Genomic DNA, 6,271 nt, shown 5'->3' on the forward strand with positions numbered 1-6,271 from the left:
ATGCAGGTCTTTCTCATCAGGAATCAGAGACCGCGAGACTGGCAGTTTGGATGCAAATGCAATGTGCCAATAACTGAACTCATGCTGCATTCAAAAGCGTGAGGTGGGAGCGCGCAAGAACACGCAATGGATTGAATGTTTATGGAGCGATCAGGCCTCAGGGGACGCCACTCTGGGGCTATTGTGCAGCTTCCGGTACAGTGGTCTGCCCACAATCCTTTCCCGCGTAGTACGTGCTTACATAGATATCTCGTACATTACCACAGATTACTGGAGGATGCGGCCTTGCGGGACTCTCGCAAAATTTTACTGAAGGGCTTATAGTTTTAGAGCGTGCTCAAGTGCCCGCGGAAATACACTTTAAAGTAAAAAAAACAAAAAAAAAAGAAAAGTCTGATTTCGAGGACTCTGTTATTGTCATTGGCAAATTTACCTTTAGGTACCAAGTTGATGTGCACAAGCGAACTTAAACATGAACTTAAGCTTAAGTTGGCTGACTCAACTTTAAGTACAGTAACTCGGTGTGCACAAGACAACTCAAGTCCGCTAAGTACAAAATTTCTTACTCAACTTTAAGACTGCCCTCCCCCTGGTATAAACCCTTACTTGGCTGAGTCGGGCGACTTAAGTTAGCACATTTCTGATTTCTTCGTGTGAAGAGTGACAAGATGGCAGCGAGACGACTGTGCTTTACGATGATGATAAGAAGACATTTGATGAGGGAACGTGTGTTTCGTGACAGACACAGTCCTTTTGACCTGTATGATCCGTGATATAGCCCTAGTGTTGCTGGCACGGCATAAAACACAAACAATTTGACCTCTATGACGACGTTGAACTCTACGCTCGATTCCGCTTTCGGCGAGTCGATATCATGTACCTGTGCGATTTAATACAGGAGGACATCGACCACCCTGGCTTTTAAATTTGATCATTTTTTAAAATTTTGGGCCCATTCCCGTTTTTGCTCTCCACGAGCACTGATGGCAACTGCTATGTCTTTCCACAGCTGATTTTTTTTCTTTGCGGTCAATACATAAACAAAACATAACAAAAACTACCGCACACATCAATTTACATAAATAGATCAACAAACATATCTCTGACAATCTACACAAATCTTTCCTCCATCTCATCATGCCCTACCCTATGAAAGGACCAGCTGACGCTAGTAACATCATATAGGTTGTAGTGGTTTGTCTTTTAGTTGTAGCCTACACAAATACCGATAGCTTTCAACATACATCAATAAATAACACATATTTCAGGCAGTTCGCACATTTCAACTGTACACTGAACTTATACTTATCTATACATTTATGACATTAGCTACATCTGAGGCATAGCTCACCCATATATTATCTTCACGTATACAAATACCAAATCAGGGAAGGAAAACATGTCTATTCACACACATTTTCAAGTAGGTATAGGGTATCCAGACTACGAGGAGACATAAGGGATACATGATTATTTACAGATACATAACAATATATGTATACATAACTAACAAGCAATATTTTACAATATACCAACATAAAAAACAAACATATACACATAAATTAACAAACATTTTAAGAATACATCCATCTGCCCAGAGAAGCCACACAAATAAAGCATGCACCTTGGAGCCCATGTGTCATAGGATGACAGCACAATATTAATGTATATCAAGACATGTAGTTTTTGATAATCAAGATCATATATATGTATTTAATCAGTATTTAGTTTAGTTAACAAGATGTTCACAGGATAGCCAGTGTTTAGCAAACTTTTCTTTGGTTAATTCTAAACATGCATTAAATTTTTCAATTCAATATCTGTGTTTCAATATTTGGATATAGGGTTCTAACTGGGGGATAACTTTTTTAAATATACAAGAATATATGTATGCTTTTGCCAGCAATAAAATTAAATCAAGTGGACCATCTGTCTCAAAGTTATTATTGCATCCAAATAAAATCAAATGTTCACTAAAAGTTATGTTAGGAGCATTTGCACACTTGTCTAATATACAATTTTGTAAGTTTTTCCCAAAAAAATTAACAAATTTACACTTCCAAAAAAATATGCTGAATATTTTCTTTATCATTTCTGCAAAGGCTGCAGACATCATCCTCTTCTAGTCCCATGTGGAATAATACTACTCTTGTCGCCCAGATTCTATGTAACACTCTGATTTGAAGCCGTTTTAATTTAATATCTTTTATATTAGCCATTGCTTTAAATATAACATGCCAATCAACATTTCTATTTATCCTTTTATCCCAGTGAAAGCAACAGTTTGGTATACATGCGTTAGATAATATTTTATCATAATATGGTCTTGCTCCTTTCTGTATTGTTCGAATTATTATTAGAGTTTTGTTTGTGTCATATGTAGAAGGAGATAAATCTGTTTTATTCCTTCTATTTAAGTTTATGTATGTTTTTATGGCCTTTATGCAACCATTAAAAGAGACAAAGTCAATGTTAACATCATATTTATTTTTAACAGCTTGATATGATAGAAAGTTTCCTCTTTCATTTGTCAAGTGTTTGAGTATACATCTTTCTCCAACCATCTTCTATATAGAATTGGCTTATTCCCAATTGTTATTCTATTGTTACGAAAGATAGGTTCTGACAAAATTTCATGTTTATCACACACTATATTCTCTCCAAAAATCCTGTATGCTTTTAGTATATCCATCCAGAAGCTTTTTGCATTAATATACATGTAGTGGCAAACTGCAGGGCCCAGTTTGTCAAAATAACCTATTATTTTATGTGTAGACAGAAGATTTTTTTCCAGTTGTGGTTACTTTTCTTTATTTTCTGCAGCCATGATAATTTTAACGCATTCATATAAGTTTTAACATCAGGTATGCCCATGCCTCCAGCCTGGATATTTTTCTATTAATTATATCATTTTTTTCCATTCCATACAAACCTAAAGATAGATTTCTGTATGTCATTTATAACAAAGTCTGGAGGGTTAGGTAGTAGTAACCAAAGGTGTACTAGTTTTGAAAAAATTAAGGACTTATAAGTATTGCTACTCTCCCTAATGGAGTTAATTAACTGTCTCTTTAATCATATTTTTGTACAACATTCTTATTTTAGCAGCTTGCTATCGTAGTTTAATTTTATACAGTCTTTTACGTAGGTCTTTTTTTTTTTTTTTGATAATTGTTTCCATTTTTTCAGGCAAATACCTCAATCTCAAAAGATAGTATCGTGGTTGAAAAGACTGAACAAGACCAAACATAAAAGCGTAACACACGAACAAAGCGATTGTTGATTGGCTGTTTGTCTATAAATAGCCAGTGACGCGAGAGAATTCCCGGGCAATTCCGAAAAGGACGAGAGGTCACTGTCTTGACCCATTTCTTAACTAAGCAAGCAGCTGAGTCCGCTTGTGCACACCGATGAGAATTCTCGCCAGCAGCGAACTCAGCTGAGTAAAGTTTGCGGTTAAGTCAGCCAACTTAAGTAAGAAATTTAAGTTCGCTTGTGCACATCAGCCTGCAGTTACGAAGCAAGAGTAAGTCGTTTCCTCAGGGCAAAATGTGGAACTAAAGGAAAAGTGTCTTGTTTCCGAAGTTTTGAAGCGGTGCCCAAGCCCCCTAGACACTATACTTCATGTTTCTTTACACTAAAGCTGCCGCTTTTGAACTGCGGATCTAGGGTTAAAACTTCTTCTGTTTTACAGGCATTCGATTTGTAAAAACCGGCAGAATAAATGACGAAAATTAATTACTTTTCACATGAGTAATTACACCAATAGGGACACAACCGCATTGAACGGACTTTACGAATGTCGTGTGCGACTGCATAGATCGACCGGCCAGACCCGACCGATCTTGGGATGAAGGAAAAGATTTGAGTAACATGACGGCGAGAGAAGCCGTCATCCCACAGACCTCTATGATCTCTGTACTGTCAGTGTATGTAAGTCTATGCGACCTCCTTTACAGTTGTAGGTGGTGGATGACGGGTGGAACGTATTGTTAACACTGACAGTAATTAGTCACTTGGTGTGGAATTAGCAACAATTTTGCGAGAAAAACTGACAAGTATTTATAATTGTCTTTTATTGCCTGTAATTTAAAGTTTGCGTTTTGCAGTCTGACAATGTACCCCGATATGTTACAGAATCGTCAGCTTCGTTAGGCTGCACACACATTTAGTCCGCACTGGCTCTTTTTCTAATTCGAATTTCTGAATAAAGGAAGCTAAAAATGCGCTTTTTTTTACTTGTTACAGTAAACGCGATAATGGCAGGCATTAAGCTTTAGCGGTTTTGTTTTCATTGAAAGTGAATTAGCTTTAGCTGTCAGTACCAATCAGAATGGCCGACCCGTACTATGCTGTTGTTGTTTTTTATTTATTTTTTATTTATTTTTTTTATAAAAAATCCAACAGAAGCAAGCATAAAACGGCAAAACGAACAAGTGTTCAGTAATGTCTACAAGTAATTTTACTGTGCATATTCCAACACACTGTAGTCTGTGGCTTAGAGGATATTGCTTTGTTTGTAAAAGAATCGTGTAACTGCACATTATCCCACCATTAGACATTCCGCCTTTATTTGCCCAGTTTTCAGTATTTCTTTGTTTGCTGGGAAAGAAATGAATGTCTTGGGTGCTGATAAGGTTAGCCCGTCAATAAGATTGTCTCGCTGGCTCTTATTGTTTAGATGTTAGTAACATGGAACCCATAAAAAAGATTGTTATTAGCAGGTCAGATCATAGAAAACACAAGACTTCGTAATTTCTTTAGAGCCATAAATCTTACACGAGAAAATGATTTATTTACTCAGAGGAATCTCGCTTTGAATAAACATGTAAAATGCCGAATTGAGTTGAAAATGCTGTCAAGTAAGTAGCAGTATAGGAAGTAAAGATGTCACTTCAAAATTCCTTTGATTACTCTGGCATTAGGAAACGCCTTTGAAACAAAATACAACGCACACTGCATTCTTGAAATAAAAATAAACTTTCTTGGCTAGATCAGCTGTAAGATAAGATGAGAGGTCTTACTCTAACAATCTTAAGAGATAAGACAAAAGACAAACGGGTCTCTCTCTCTCTCTTTTTGCTTTTAAACTAGAAATCAGGATTAAACGCCTTAGGGAGCCATCACCAGAAAATCGCCAGTCGACTGAGATTCTTGGTCGAGAAAAGTTTATTAATCAATCGTGCTGCTATACATGACGCTCTGATCGTACATGAGGACAACTAACAGAATAACAGCCAGGAACAACACCTTTTAGTGAATGTTAAGGCTGTATTAAGTATCCATGGCACCAACAACTTGAAGAAATCAACAGGACAGACAATTCATTATCACAAAGTTTCGAGCCAAGGAGGTTGAAACAGCAGATGCAACCTCTAGAAAACATCGAGAAGGAGTTCACCAGAGAGAATGACGTGTGATGGTGGTACGGTGCTTTGTAGTTAGGATAGTAGTGATTCCAGCATTCTACCTCTAAATACACAAACTTGTTCCAGAGGATTTTTGATATATTAACTCTATATCTTCCATTCAGAAAAAAAAAACAATAGCCGACCTACATCAATTACAAGGTTTGTTTGGAAATAAAAGGGAATGAAAAAAATCTGTAAAAGAAATGCACGAAAATAATAGGCTATTTTAAATTTATTTTATTTATGTAATAAAAGCTGACCCAATCATTTTACTGGACCTACCAAGTAACTCATGAAGAGTTAGTCCCCTCCCTCCCCAGGACCCGACCAGTCTGCGATCGACACGAGACTTTGAGCAGGCGAACACATTCGATAATTTGGAAGAAGGTTGGGACGCGGCATGACCGGCCCGAAGCAACTGGACGGTTCGACAAGAATTCGACCTCCGAGCATCGGGATGTCAAGCGTGGACAAGTTAGAAGCATTCGGTGAGACCATCAACAGCCTTCAGCATAAACTAACAATCACACAAAGTTATTTCAGTTGAACTGTGACGGCTGCTGCTTACCAGCGTTGATCATTTTAGAAGCAAGGGCGCTGAGAGTAGGACGAGAGAAGCTTGGAAGGAACAACAAGGATCGGCACAAACCAACGTTCATTGTGCCTTGTAGCGTGCAACATTGTAATTACTCCTTTTCATTTTCTCTGCTCTGACATCACCCCCACTTTCGCCTTTGTCCAGGGTGGAACTACTTGAAGAAATGTCAGACCGGAGAAAGTGCCTGCAAGCATGTTTGTTGGAGTTTCTTTCATATTCAGTGTCAGATTATCAGTCACGAAGCTGACAGATCTGATAGGCC

The sequence above is a fragment of the Pomacea canaliculata genome, linkage group LG1 (assembly GCF_003073045.1).
Source record: "Pomacea canaliculata isolate SZHN2017 linkage group LG1, ASM307304v1, whole genome shotgun sequence".
Taxonomy (NCBI): Eukaryota; Metazoa; Mollusca; class Gastropoda; order Architaenioglossa; family Ampullariidae; genus Pomacea; species Pomacea canaliculata.